Genomic DNA, 15719 nt, shown 5'->3' with positions numbered 1-15719 from the left:
AAAAATAAATTCTCCTCATCCCATCTCTGGCTTAATTTGCCACTTCCCAGAAATCAGTATCCTCTGGTCACTGACCCTCCTCCCAATAACACATATTGTCATTTGAAGTCATTGAGTTTGATCCAAGTAAAACAACTCGCACTTATCTCACATTTTTAACATTGTGAATGATCCCAGGAGATTTCATAAAAGGCGGAAATAGATGTCAGTCAGCCATATGTCAGCACGCTCGCCTCTGAGTCAGAAGGTTGTGGGTTCAAGGCACTCCAGGGACTTGAGCATAAAAATCTCAGCTGACAATCCAGTGCAGTACTGAGGGAGTGTTGCACTGTCGGAGGTGCCGTCTTTCAGATGAGATGTTAAACCGAGGCCCCATCTGCTCTCTCAGGTGGATGTAAAAGATCCCACGGCACTATTTTGAAGAAGAGCAGGGAGTTATCCCTGGTGTCCTGGGCCAATATTTATCCCTCAATCGATATTACAAAAAAACAGATTATCTCGACATTATCACATTGCTGTTTGTGGGAGCTTGCTGTGCACAAATTGGCTGCTGCGTTTCCTACATTACAACAGTGACTACACTCCAAAAGTACCTCATTGGCTGTAAAGCGCTTTGAGACATCCGGTAGCCGTGAAAGGCGCTATATAAATGTAAGTCTTTCTTTGAAAAGAACTTTCATTGTAAAGTGCCCTATCATATACTCAAGATGCCCCCAAGTGCCTTATGTACAATTCATTACTTTTGAAGTGCAGGAACTCTTAAGTAGGCAAATGCAGCAGGTAATTTGCAACAGCTCCCTGGCTCGGTGGTGTCAACTTTGCATCTGAAGTGAGAAGATTGTGGTTTCAAGCCCTACTCCAGAGACTTGAGCACAAAATCCATGCTGACACTCCCGGACACTGAGGGAGTGCTTCATTGTCACAGGTGCCGTCTTTTGGATGAGCAATTAAATTGAGGCCTTGTGTGCCCTTTCAGGTGAATCAAACTCCTGTGGCACAATTTGAAGATGGTGTGGCGGGGGTGTTCTCCCGGTCCTGGCCAAGATTTATCCCACCATCTACAAGGCACAAGTCAGGAGTGTGATGGAATACTCTCCACTTGCCTGGATGAGTGCAGCTCCAACAATACTCAAGAAGCTCGACACCATCCAGGACAAAGCAGCCACTTGATCGGCTCCCCATCCACCACCTTCAACACTCACTCCCTCCACCACCGGCGCACCGTGGCTGCAGTGTGCACCATCTACAAGATGCACTGCAGCAACTCGCCAAGGCTTCTTCGGCAGCACCTCCCAAACCCGCGACCTCTACCACCTAGAAGGACAAGGGCAGCAGGCGCATGGGAACACCACCACCTCCACGTTCCCCTCCCAGTCACACACCATCCTGACTTGGAAATATATCGGCCGTTCCTTCATCGTCGCTGGGTCACAATCCTGGAACTCCCTCCCTAACAGCACTGTGGGAGCACCTTCACCACACGGACTGCAGCGGTTCAAGAAGGCGGCTCACCACCACCTTCTCAAGAGGCAATTAGGGATGGGCAATAAATGCTGGCCTTGCCAGCGACGCCCACATCCCAGGAACGAATTTTTTAAAAATTCCTTCTCTATCTGTTTCTTTCTCTACCTTAAATGTCACTGGTTAAGGAGATATTCCGTTGGTCGCGACTTTCAACATTCACTTGCAGCATATTACGGCACAAAATGAATATGGTCTGAAGGGTGAGATAAGAAAAACCTTCCCAGCGAGATGCCCCACTCCAGCAATTTCTGGGCCGACGTTTCAACAACATTCTCGCAACAATAAATGTTTCAGTGAAAAGTAAATATTAATTGAATTCTAACTCTTTCGTGGTAATTATCACAGAAATTTACAGCACAGAGGAACACTATTCGGCCCATCGTGTCCATGCCGGCTGAAAGAGCTGCCCAGCCTAATCTCACTTTTCAACTCTTGGTCCGTAGCCTTGTAGGCTACAGCACTTCAAGCCCATGCTCCTCTTCCAAAGCAACAGGAGTTGGTCCAGAAGTATGGCTGAGTTTGTGGCTAAGCAGATTCTTACTGTCTAAAACTTTTATTACGGCACTGACAAGACAGGGATCGATCGATAGGTTTTTGGATATTAAGGGAATCGAGGGATATGGGGACAGTGCAGGAAAGTGAAGTTGAGGTAGAAGATCAGCCATGATCTTATTGAATGGTGGAGCAGGCGCGAGGGGCCGAATGGCCGACTCCTGCTCCTAATTCTTCTGTTTTTATGTTCTGACCTGCCATAGCTGTCGGGAGGAGGGAGAGAACGACAAGGAACACTGATCAGGAGAAACTTCTTTACCTAGAGAGTGGTGAGAATGTGGAACTTGTTATAACAGAGAGGGCTTGAGGCGAATAGCACAGATGGATTTAAGGGGAAGCTGGATAAACACATGAGGGAGAAAGGAATAGAAGGATATGGTGATGGGGTGAGATGGAGAGGGGTGGGAGGGGGCTGGTGTGGAGCATAAACCCCGGCACGGAGCGATGGGCCGAATGGCCTGTGCCTGGGCTGTAAATACTATGCACTATGTAACATCCAAGTACTTTCTAAATACGATGAGGATTTCTGCCTCTGCTGCCCTTTCAGGCAGTCAATTCAGAGCCTCAGGGTGAAATCAAATGGTGGAGCATTGATGATCTGCTGAGCGTCTGTGATTTATTTTAATTTATGAGGGGGAGTAAAAGTCCATTCACTTTAGAGAAAGTCTGGTTGTTGAATGAGGTGTATTTCAGAGCAATAAGCACTTTGAAGCCCAGACTAGCGGGAGGCTTATTATCATTCTAAAAATGGCTAGGCGTCTTGTGTTAGTTAAATGGCAGCTTTCCCAAAAAAACTTTTTTTCCCCAAAAAAATACCTACATTTTACTGAGAGCAGTGAGACAATCAGTGAGAGAACCCTTCACTTCTAATGAGCAAAGTTTGACACATAATTCTGCACCTTCAGTCCTATAATCCATCAGATACCAGACTTTTTACATTGTCAATTATCATTGCAAACAATGATATGGCTATATGGCATTTTCATAATCATAGTGGGGGGGGGTGAGGGGGGGGGGATGATTAATGCAGTTTATTTTCTCAAGCCCTGCCGCTGACATGTTTGATAAATTACAGGTTTAGACTTGGTGGGTGTGTGTGGTAATGAACAACGAAGACATATCTGTCCACCAGCCCAGGAAACACAAGCCAAACGGAGGGAGGAATTCAACACACACACAAAAGGACTGATAAAGTATTCTTGGCTCCAATACAAGGGATATATCATTACCATATGATCAGGAGCTGCCGGTGTATGTATGTGTGTATGTCAGTTAAAGTTCTCTTCAGTTAATGGGACCTAGTCTGGAGGCTTGCTGAGGAACAGGAGCAAGGAGGATTTTATATATATATATATATATATAAAACCAGCTGTTCCTCCAGCAAACACGACCGAGCTCCCTCCCCTGCACACCTGCTGTCCTCTCTCCCCAGGCTGTGAACTCAGCATCAGAACATCTCAGACAAACATTGGGACGGATCTTTTAACAACTGAAAGGTATGGCTCGCGTCCAGAGCTGATCAATGCAAGCTCGCTGCAAATTCTTCGTTTGATTGTGATTTTTTTTAAGTACTCCTACGAAAAAAAAATTGCAAGTTGATCGCCTGTCTGAATTTGAGCGACTTGTTCGCAAATCGTTAACTCGGCAGATTTCAGGCGTTGAATCTTGAGATTTTTTCTCTTGCAAAAAAAAATGCCAAGTTTTGCTGCAAAAATAAGTTTAGAGCTAAAAGTTTTTTTTTTGCTAACCCTTCAGTTTATTTCTGAATGACATGCATTTATTGTGTAGGGCGAGTCTGTTTATTTATAACTGCAGTGATGTAATGCAGATTAGATGCAATGTTTTATCCACGAGTTGGCTTTAAATGGCTGTCAGGGCAGTTGATCCTGAATGTATTGTTGAATGTGGCAGTCTGAGCCCATGAAGGGTGCACAGGGCAACAACGAAATCCTGAGCCTTGTAACTCTTGTTTGCTCCTGGGGTGTGCTCAAGTTAAATCCACATTGTGTAAGGAAGTTGATCTGTCTGTGTAAGTACTTGCCGAACAGTCTTGGAAACTTCTGCAGCAATCACATGGTACTGAAGTGCTCATTTCAAAAAAAAATTCTAAAAGTTTTTGAGTCCTGTATTGTCTAATTCTCGGCAGTTCCATCAATGTGATTTTCTTTCACAAAGGTTTTTTGAGTTGTATTTCTGAAAGGATTCTCATGCTCTCTTCCTAACAGAGTGGGTGGGGAGGGGGTGATTTAAAAGTAAATGTGCAGGCACTGTGTCCAAACCCATTCATAAAATCAAGGCAAAAACTTTTAATGTGGTGAGGCAAGGAGTGGTTTGAGTATCCCTGCTGATGTCTCGATCCCACAGATGGTGCCCAACTGTACTCTTTTATATTGGATGGAAACACAATGTCCTAGAGCCAGCAAGGATAATTCCACTCAGTTTGGGTTGCTTGTCCTAGACTCTTCCTCTTCAGTTGTGCTAGGAAGCAGGCGCTTAGACTCCGAAGAAAGGTGGGTGATCGGAATTGTGCCAAGGTAACACTACAAGTATGTTCCATCTGGGTTTTTTTTCTGGAGGCGATCTACATTAACTCCTGTATAAACTCATTTCCTTTCAGTGTCAGCTGTGGCTCAGTGGGCAGCTCTCTCGCCTCAGAGTCAGAAGGTTGTGTGTTCAAGTCCCACTCCAGGGACCTCAGCACAAAAATCTAGGCTGACACTCACACCCACAGTGCAGTGCTGAGGGAGTGCTGCACTGTCAGAGGTGCTGTCTTCCAAATGAGATGTTAAACTGAGGCCCTGTCTGCTCTCTCAGGTGGATGTAAAAGATCTAATAGCACTATTTTGAAGAAGAGCAGGGGAGTTATCCCCGGTGTCCTGGGGCCAATATTTATCCCTCAATCAACATAATAGAATAAAAGATTATCTGGGTCATTATCACATTGCTGTGTGTGGGAGCTTGCTGTGCGCAAATTGGCTGCAGCGTTTCCCACATTACAACAGTGCCTACACTCCAAAAGTACTTCATTGGCTGTAAAGTGTTTTGGGACCTCTGGTGGTTGTGAAAGGTGCTCTATAAATGCAAGACTTTCTTTTCTCTTTTTGCCCTGGTCTGTTGGGCAGTGCATCAACTACTGTGAGAAGGTGTGGGGACAACTTGCCCTACTAATCGGGCACTTGGGCTTGAATCCATCTCATAATAAGATGTCAACTGTGTCTCAGCGGGTAGCACTCTCTCCTCTGAGTCAGACGTTGTGGGTTCAAGTCCCACTTCAGAGAATGGAGCACCAAATTCTAGGCTGACACTCCAGTGCAGTGCTGAGCGAGTGCTGCACTGTCAGAGGTGCCGTCTTTCGGATGGGACGTTAAACCGAAGCCCTGTCTGCTCTCTCACGTGGATGTAAAAGATTCCATGGCACTGTTTTGAAGATAGCAGGGGAGTTCTCGCCGGTGTCCCGGTCAATATTATTCCCTCAATCATAGAATGATATAGCACCGAAGGAGGCATTCGGCCCATCATGCCTACGCTGGTTCTTTCAAATAGCCCTACTCCCCCGTTATTTACCTCTAGCCCAGCCAAGTTTGCCTGTTCAACTATTTATCCAATTCACTTTTGAAAGCTATTATTCAATCTGCTTCCACCACCCTTTAAGGCAGCACATTCCGGATCGGAACAATTTGTTGCGTATATTTTCTTTCCTTATGTCGCCTCTGGTTCTTTTGCTAATCACCTTAATTCTGTGCCTTCCGGTTACCGACCCTCCTGCCACTGGAAACACTTTCTCCTTATTCACTCTATCAAAACCCTTCAACATTTTGAACACCTCTATCAAATCTCCTCTTAACCTTCTCTGCTCTAAGGAGAACAACCCCAGTTTCTCTAATCTCTTGATGTAACTGAAGTCTTGGTACTATTCTCGTAAATCTCCTCTGCATCCTCTCTAAGTCCTCGACATCCTTCCTACAGTGCGGTGCCCAGACACAATACTCCATAAAGGGTTCACATAACTTCTGTGCTTTTGTACTCTGTTCCTTGATTTGTAAAGCCAAGGATCCCGTGTGTCTTTTTAACGGCCTTCTCGACTTGTCCTGCAACTTTCAAAGACTTGTGTATGTACACCCCCAGGTCGCTCTGTTCCTGCAGCCCCTATAACATTGTACAACTTAGTTTATATTGCCTCTCCTCATTCTTCCCACCAAAATGAATCACTTCACACTTCTCTGTGTTAAATTACACCTGCCCTGTGTCTGCCCATTTCACCAGTCTGTCTATGTCCTCCTGAACTCTGTTACTATCCTCCTCGCTGTTTCTGAGTTTCTTGTCATCTGCAAACTTTGAAATTCTGCCCTGTATACCCAAGTCCAGGCTTTAATGTATATCAGAAAGAGCAGTACTCCCAATACCCACCCCTGGAGAACACCACTGTGCACTTTCCTCCAGTCTGACAAACAACCGTTCACCATTACTCTCAGCTTTATATCCCTTAGTCAGTTTTGTATCCACACTGCCACAACCTCTTTAATATCATGGGCTTCAATTTTGCTAACAAGTCTATTAGGTGGTACTTTATCCAACGCATTTTTAATGTCCATATACATGACATCAACTGTACTACTCTCATCCACCCTCACCATTACTTCATCAAAGAACTCGATCAAGTTAGTCAAACACAATTTGCCTTTAACAAATCTGTGCTGGCATCCATTTAATAACTCATATTTTTCAAAGTGTCAATTATGTCCTGGATTAATGTCTCTAAAAGCTCCCTCATCATTGACGTTAGGCTGATTGGCCTGTAATTGCTGGGTATATGCCCCGCCCCTATTTTGAATGGGGGTGTAACATTTGCATTAATATCATTTAAAAATAAACAGATTATGTGGGTCATTATCACATTGCTGTGTGTGGGAGCTTGCTGTGCGCAAATTGGCTGCCGCGTTTCCTACATTACAAAGTGATCACACTCCAAAAAGTACTTCATTGGCTGTAAAGTGCTTTAGCACATCCTGAGATCGTGAAAGGCGCCGTTTAAATGCAAGTTCTTTTTATTATTCAGTTTGATTTGCTTTGGTACTCAGTGACCCATCATACCCTGACCCAGGACTTCCTTCTTCTCATAGAAACATAGAAACATAGAAAATAGGTGCAGGAGTAGGCCATTCGGCCCTTCGAGCCTGCACCACCATTCATTAAGATCATGGCTGATTATTCCCTCAGTACCCCTTTCCTGCTTTCTCTCCATACCCCTTGATCCCTTTAGCCATAAGGGCCATATCTAACTCCCTCTTGAATATATCTAATGAACTGGTATCAACAACTCTCTGTGGTAGAGAATTCCACAGGCTAACAATTCTCTGAGTGAAGAAGTTTCTCCTCATCTCGGTCCTAAATGGCCTACCCCTTATCCTTCGACTGTGTCCCCTGGTTCTGGACTTCCCCAACATCGGGAACATGCTTCCTGCATCTAACCTGTCCAGTCCCATCAGAATTTTATATGTTTCTATGAGATCCCCCCTCATCCTTCTAAACTCCAGTGAATACAGGCCCAGTCGATCCAGTCTCTCCTTATATGTCAGTCCTGTCATCCTGGGAATCAGTCTGGTGAACCTTCGCTGCACTCCCTCAATAGCAAGAACGTCCTTCCTCAGATTAGGAGACCAAAACTGAACACAATATTCCTCACCAAAGCCCTGTACGACTGCAGTAAGACCTCCCTGCTCCTATACTCAAATCCCTTAGCTATGAAGTCAACATGCCATTTGCCTTCTTCACCGCCTGCTGTACCTGCATGCCAACTTTCAATGACAGATATACCATGACACCCAGATCTCGTTGCACCTCCCCTTTTCCTAATCTGTCACCATTCAGATAATATTCTGCCTTCATGTTTTTGCCACCAAAGTGGATAACCTCACATTTATCCACATTATACTGCGTCTGCAATGCATTTGCCCACTCACCTAACCTGTCCAAGTCACCCTGCAGCCTCTTAGCATCCTCTTCACAGCTCACACTGCCACGCAGCATGGTGTCATCTGCAAACTTGGAGATATTACACTCAATTCCTACATCTAAATCTTTGATGTATATCGTAAATAGCTGGGGTCCCAGCACTGAGCCCTGCGGCACTCCACTAGTCACTGCATGCCATTCTGAAAAGGACCCGTTTATCCCGACTCTCTGCTTCCTGTCTGCAAACCAGTTCTCTATCCACGACAGTACATTACCCTCAATACCATGCGCTTTAATTTTGGACACCAATCTCTTGTGTGGGACCTTGTCAAAAGCCTTTTGAAAGTCCAAATACACCACATCTACTGGTTCTTTGTTGTCCACTCTACTAGTTACATCCTCAAAAAATTCTAGAAGATTTGTCAAGCAGGATTTCCCCTTCACAAATCCATGCTGACTTGGACCGATCCCGGTCACCTACATTTGTCTTCACTAATCTTTTTCTCCAAGGCCAATATTCCTTCCTGGGGTGTGGTGCTGAGAGTGCTCCAGGTGTGGGCTAACCAGGTTTTTGTATAGCTGCAGCATACCTTCTACTCCCTTGTGTTCCATATCTGCACTCTTCCAATTCTGCCCTCTTGGGCATCCCCCGCTTATAATTGCTCCACCATCGGCGGCCGTGCCTTCAGCTGCCAGGGCACTACGCTCGGGAACTCCCCCCCCTAAACTTCTCCGCCTCTCTTTCCTCCTTTAAGGCGCTCCTTAAAACTTACCTCGGTGACCTGCCTTAATATCTCCTTCTGCGGCTCGGTGTCAAACTGTGTTTGATAATCGCTCCTGTGAAGCGCCTCGGGACGTTTTACTACATTAAAGGCGCTATGCAAATGCAGCTTATCGTTGTTTGTTTGTTTCTTTAAATATCCAAACCTCAAGCTTTCAGTTTCCCATGTGAGAGAATAAAGTATATAGCTGAGCAGTGCATGGGGGGGATTCCGTGCTTTTACTGCTGCTCGCCTGCTTCGATTGTCCATGACACCAGCGCTGCTCCACTAAGAACATCAGAAATAGGAGCAGGAGTCGGCCATTCGGCCCCTCGAGCCTGCTCCACCATTCAGAAATAGACGGAAATAGACAGTTTCTTAAAAGATAGGGGGATAAGGGCATATGGGGAGTGGGCGGGGAAGTGGAGCTGAGTCCATGATCAGATCAGCCATGATCTTATTAAATGGCGGAGCAGGCTCGAGGGCTCCTGCTCCTCTTTCTTATGTTCTTATGTATTCAATAAGATCATGGCTGATCTGCTCTAGGCCTCAGCTCCACTTCCCTGCCCGCTTCCCACAACCCTTCACTCCCTTACCGCTCAAAAAATGTGTCTATCTCCGCCTTAAATATATTCAATGACCCAGCCTCCACAGCTCTCTGGGGCAGAGAATTCCACAGATTTACAACCCTCTGAGAGAAGAAATTCCTTCTCATTTCTGCTTTAAATGGGCGGCCCCTTATTCTGAAACTATGCCCCCTAGTTCTAGATTCCCCCATGAGGGAAAGCATCCTCCCTGCATCTACCCTGTCCAGTTCAACTAAGGTGCTGGTGAATGCAGTGCCGTTGACTGTTCCGAAGCCTGAGGGCAGTCAGTTAGTTGGCTGGGTGGGCGGACCTCAGTGGACCCTGTGCTTTGTGTTGCCAACTCTGGCTGGACATATTCCTGGAGGTGACATCACATGACCTGCCTCCAACCGCCCCTCCCCCGCACTCCTGCCATTGGTCACATGAATATCTATCCACGTGGGGCCCCGCCTTCCCATGGCCAATTGGAAAGCGAACAGATTCTTCATTACCTGAATTTCGGCTTCCGGTCAAACAGCCTTTAATGTCCAATCATTTTATAAGTAGTGAACAAAAGTGTTCAAAGAATTTTATTTTTCAAGTTTTTTTCAATGCCTGATGATTTTTCTTATGTTTTTCCTTGTGGCAGTGTCCTGGACTTTACATTAGTCTTTATTTCTTGGAGACACCAGGGCAATCCTTAAGTGTTGGCGACCACGCCTGCCCTTGTTGGCATCAAGTACCTGCCACGCAACAAAATTCGTGTTGAACAGACAATCTGCCAAAAAGTTTAGTTGCTCCGCTGTTGAACTATATCCAGTGGACCAGCTAACTCCTCCCTTTCATGATCACCATTACTGATACTAGCTTTTTAAATTCCAGATTTTTATTTGAATTTTTAATTCCCCAGCTGCCATGGTGGGATTTGAACTCACGCCTCTGCGATCAGTAGTCCAGGCCTTTGTATTCTGGACAGCCTTCTGGACTCAACATCGAGTTCAAAAATTTCAGAGCGTAACCGTTACCAATCTCTGGCTCTCCCTCCCCGCCCCCCTCCCCCTCCCCCTCCCCCGAACCCCGAACCCCGAGCCTGTTTCTTTTTTTATCCTTGTCTCCAATGGCAGCTGGTCATTATCCCACCATTCACACCCGATCTTGACGAATGTTTTTCTAACTCTTGCTATTACCATCTCAATTCGTCCCATCATCCCTCTTGTCTCTCTAATCTCTCCTGCCTTCCACCCTATCACCGACCTTCCCTTTTGTTCTTTCTTCCCCTCCCCCTTTCAGTGCTGGTTAAGAATCCGTTCTTTTCGAACACTCTCCAGTTCTGACAAAGGGTCATTGACCCAAAACGTTAACTTTGCTTCCTCTCCACAGACGCTGCCTGACCCGCTGAGATTTCCAGCATTTTCTGTTTTTATTCCAGATTCCAGCATCTGCGGTATTTTACTTTTGTCCTCTGTATTACTCCATCATCATCATCGTCATCATAGGCAGTCCCTCAGAATCAAGGAAGACTTGTTTCCACTCTAAAAGTGAGTTCTCAGGTGACTGAACAGTCCAATACGGGAATTACAGTCTCTGTCACAGGTGGGACAGACAGTGGTTGAGGGAAGGGGAGGGTGGGACTGGTTTGCCGCACGCTCCTTCCGCTGCCTGCGCTTGGTTTCTGCACGCTCTCGGCAACGAGACTCGAGGTGCTCAGCGCCCTCCCGGATGCAATTCCTCCACTAGTCCAGTAACATAACCACTATGCTACCATAGGATGAGGTTACCGAAATAGGGAGGAGGTGAGGCTATGGAGGGATTTGAAAACAGGGAAAGTGCACAGCAAGGTGAATGATTTGATGAATTCACCCAATCTCTTGGTCTTCTGCCAGTTTTGACGCCGATCTCGGCTACTGTTGTCATTGTGGAGTGGCAGTAAGCGTTCTCATATTTCAGTACGTTCACTAATATGGGAAATAGACAATGCAAAGACAGTGAGGTGGTCTCACTTTGTACTGATGCTGTAGTTATGGTGTAAATACCGTCTAAAGCCAGGGTCAAGGCTACGCCTGGAGGAGGGAGTCTCTCTGTGTGGATTTTAGAGGTCGGTTTAGGTCCCTAATCCTACACAAGGTTAGCATTGGTTCAAAGCTAAAACCACTTCACAGCAGGGCTGCACATGTGGTGTAAATAACCCAAACATTTCCATCGACTGGTAAGATTCCAAATAAAAAACTACCAGCGTGACTTCTCTTTGAGGGAGGAGTGGGGTGGGCTTTCGGAAATCTTTGGGAATCTAATAAAGTGGCCAACTTTTTCACCCATGGCAGCAACGTGGGAACGTGAGTGAAGATAGCTGTGATGCCGTTCCAATCTTTACCTTTATCAGCAGCCAACCCTGAGGACACAGTGGTTTCCAACTGGCCGTAAATGGAGTATTAATAACAAGTTTGTTGAGCCAACGTTTACTGGACGTGCAGAGAGACTGAGGGGTCCAAGAATAGAAATCACGCAAAGCTAATGGGGAAAAACAATGTAAAGCAGCTAATGGAACGTTAGCCTTCATCTCAAGGAGGCTAGAATACAAAGGGTGGAAGTTATAGAGTGGAATGATACAGCACAGAAAGAGGTCATTCAGTCTAGCGTGCCTGTGATGGCTCTTTGGTAGAGCTATCCAATTAATCCCCCTCCCCTGCTCTTGGCCCTGTTAGCCCTGTAAATATTTTCCCTTAAAATATTTATCCAATTCCCTTTGGCAAGTTACTACTGCCCTTTCAGGCAGCGTGTTCCAGATCACATCAATGCGCTGTGTAAAGAAAATGTTTCCTCATGTCGCCTCTAGTTCTTTTGCCAATTACCTTCAATCTGAGTCCTCTGGTTATTGACTCTTCAGTCACTGGAAACCTTTGTTTACTTGATCTATCCCCTTCATGATTTTGAACACCTCGATCAAATCTCCTTTTAGCCTTCTCTGCTCTAAGGAGAACAACCCCAGCTTCTCCAGTCTCTGCACATAACTGACGACCTCATCATTGATATGTTACAGTTATATATCATCATCATAGGCAGTCCCTCGGAGTCGAGGAAGACTTGCTTCCACTCTAAAAGTGAGTTCTCAGGTGACTGAACAGTCCAATACGGGAATTACAGTCTCTGTTACAAGTGGGACAGACAGTGGTTGAAGGAAAGGGTGGGTGGGGAGTCTGGTTTGCCGCACGCTCCTTCCGCTGCCTGCATTTGCTTTCTGCACGCTCTCGGCGACGAGACTCGAGGTGCTCAGCGCCCTCCCGGATGCTCTTCCACCACTTTGGGCGGTCTTGGGCCAGGGACTCCCAGGTGTCAGTGGGGATGTTGCACTTTATCAGGAAGGCTTTGAGGGTGTCCTTGAAACGTTTCCTCTGCCCACCTGGGGCCTGCTTGCCATGTCGAAGCTCCGCTTAGAGCGCTTGCTTTGGGAGTCTCGTGTTGGGCATGCGGACAATGTGGTCCACTCAACGGAGCTGGTCGAGCGTGGTCAGTGCTACGATGCTGGGGATGTTGGCCTGATCGAGAACACTAACGTTGAATTTGAAGGATTTTGCGGAGGCAGCATTGGTGATACTTCTTCAGCGTTTTGAGGTGTCTGCTGTATATATTCCACGTCTCTGAGCCAAACAGGAGGGCGGGTATCACTACTGCCCTGTAGACCATGAGCTTGGTGCCGGGTTTGAGGTCCTGGTCTTCAAACACTCTCTTCCCCAGCGAAGGCTGCGCTGGCGCACTGAAGGCGGTGTTGGACCTTGTCGTCAATGCCTGCTCTTGCTGACAGTAGGCTCCCGAGGTATGGGAAATGGTCCACGTTGTCCAAGGCTACACTGTGGATTTTGATAATCGGGGAGCAGTGCTGCATGGGGGGCAGGCAGGTAGACGACCTTTGTCTTAGGGGTTTTTAGTGCAAGGCCCATGCTCTCGTATGCTTTGGTGAAGGTGTTGACGATGGCTTGGAGTTTGGCCTCCGAGTGCGCGCAGACGCAGGCGCCGCCTGCGTACTGTAGTTCAATGACAGTTATATAAAGCTCTAGTTAGACCCCAGTTGGAATACAGTGTTCAGTTCCAGGCATCGCACCTCAGGAAAGATACGTTGGCCTTGGAGTGGGTGCAGCACAGATTGACCAGATTGATACCGGGGCTAAAAGGGTTAAATCAGGAGCACAGGTTAGGAACACAGGAACAGGAGGAAGTCTCTCAGTCCCCTGAGCCTGTTCCACCATTCAATCAGATCTTCCACCATTCAATCAGATGATGGGTGATTTGTTGCAGAGACTGGTCTTGTATTCCCTCGAGTGTAGAAGATTAAGGGGCGATCTAATCGAGGTGTTTAAGATGATTAAAGGAGTTGCTTGGGTAGATGGAGAGAAACTATTCCCTCTAGTCGGGGGTATCCAAGGGGCATAGCCTTAAAATTAGAGCCAGGCCTTTCAAGGATGACGTCAGGAAGCAGTTCTTCACACAAAGGGCAGTGGGAATCTGGAACTCTCTCCCCCAAAAAGCCTTTGAGGCTGGTGGTCAATTGAAACTTTAAAAACTCAGATTGATGGATTTTTATTGGGCATTGAAGGTTAAAGAACCAAGGCAGGTCGATAGAGTTAATATACAGATCCGCCATGATCTAATTGAATGGCAGAACAGGCTCGAGGGGCTGAACGACCTCCTCCTGTTCCTGTGTAATAGGCTCGAGGGGCTGAATGGCCTCCTCCTGTTCCTGTGTAACAGGCTCGAGGGGCTGAATGGCCTCCTCCTGTTCCTGTGTAACAGGCTCAAGGGGCTGAATGGACCTCATCCTGTTCCTGTGTAACAGGCTCGAGGGGCTGAATGGCCTCCTCCTGTTCCTGTGTAACAGGCTCGAGGGGCTGAATGACCTCCTCTTGTTCCTGTGTAACAGGCTCGAGGGGCTGAATGGGCCTCCTCCTGTTCCTGTGTAACAGGCTCGAGGGGCTGAATGACCTCCTCCTGTTCCAGTGTAACAGGCTCGAGGGGCTGAATGGGCCTCCTCCTGTTCCTGTGTAACAGGTTCTAGGGGCTGAATGGGCCTCCTCCTGTTCCTGTGTAACAAGCTCGAGGGGCTGAATGGCCTCCTCCTGTTCCTGTGTAACAGGCTCGAGGGGCTGAATGGGTCTCCTCCTGTTCCTGTGTAACAAGCTCGAGGGGCTGAATGGCCTCCTCCTGTTCCTGTGTAACAGGCTCGAGGGGCTGAATGGGCCTCCTATTCCTGTGCAAAAGCCTTTTAATGTCTTTGAATCTCTGGTGCCGTGTCAGTTCTTTGCTCTTAAACTGCCTTTTACTCAAGAGGGCTCAGATTTAAGGTGATTGGCAAAAGAACCAGAGGCAACATGAGGAAAAGGTTTTTTACGCAGCGAGTGGTTAGAATTTGGAACGCGCTGCCTGAGAGGGTGGTGGAGGCAGATTCAATAGTAACCTTCCAAAGGGAATGGGTAAATGAAGGAGTAAACATTGCCGGGATATTGAGAAAGAGCGGGGGAGTGGGACTGACTGGGTTGCTCTTTGAAAGGGCCGCGCAGACTGGATGGGCCGAATGGCCTCCTGTACCGTACTGTCCAATGATTCTATGATTCTATTCAGACACATATGTTGCATTTGAATCAAGTAGCGGCCAACACTTCTCAACTTTGGAGATTTAACTCTGATTGACGGATAACATATCAAACCATGAATCAAAGCCGTAGGCTTGGAACTAATCGTCAAACCATTTGTTAGTCATTTCAGAATCATGCATTTAAACTCTGTAACGTGCATTAAAATATATTTGAAGGACATTCTTTACTACTTTGGTATTTTCTGTACTTGGTCCACTTTTTTTTTGGAGCGTGGAATCTGAGACAGAAAATGGTCAGCCAGTGTGATAGTCATCGTGTGAATATTCTTCTCTTGTGGCCAGTTAATATATGATCTGATGTGATGAGGTCTCCACATGTCATCTGGCAGTTACAGCATATACTGGCAAATAAGGCAACGTCCAAATTCAACCCCAAAATCCACGGATCTTGCTGAAGATGAGGGTCAGTGTTGCAAGGTCACTATCCACTGCCTATGGAAGTTTCCAGCATTTTTTGGTTTGAATTTTGGATGTTGTGTCATATGCGAGTATATAAAATCATAGAATCATAGAACGGTTACAGCACAGGAGGAGGCCATTCAGCCCATCGAGCCCGTGCCGGCTCTCTGCAAGAGCACTTCAGCCAGTCCCACTCCCCCGCCCTTTCCCCGTAGCCCTGAAAATGTTTGTTATGTATGTAAACTTTACTAGTGTGTAAGACTTGCCACCAGGGGGCGCACCTGCGGGAGACCCAAGGGTCACCTGCACACCCTGGGAAAG

General features: G+C 46.7%; 1 protein-coding gene across 1 annotated transcript in view; it reads left to right on the top strand.

Annotated features, from left to right (window-relative positions):
- Nucleotides 1-3218: 3218 nt before the first annotated feature.
- LOC139280568 (decorin-like) overlaps nt 3219-15719 on the top strand; it is a 67399-nt gene continuing 54898 nt past the window's right edge. The window contains exon 1 of the mRNA XM_070900074.1: nt 3219-3572. The gene's annotated coding sequence lies outside the window, so the exon portion shown is untranslated. The remainder of the gene's footprint in view (nt 3573-15719) is intronic.

Source organism: Pristiophorus japonicus, chromosome 15, assembly GCF_044704955.1.
Source record: "Pristiophorus japonicus isolate sPriJap1 chromosome 15, sPriJap1.hap1, whole genome shotgun sequence".
Taxonomy (NCBI): Eukaryota; Metazoa; Chordata; class Chondrichthyes; family Pristiophoridae; genus Pristiophorus; species Pristiophorus japonicus.
This window is presented reverse-complemented; position numbering and strand designations above follow the sequence as displayed.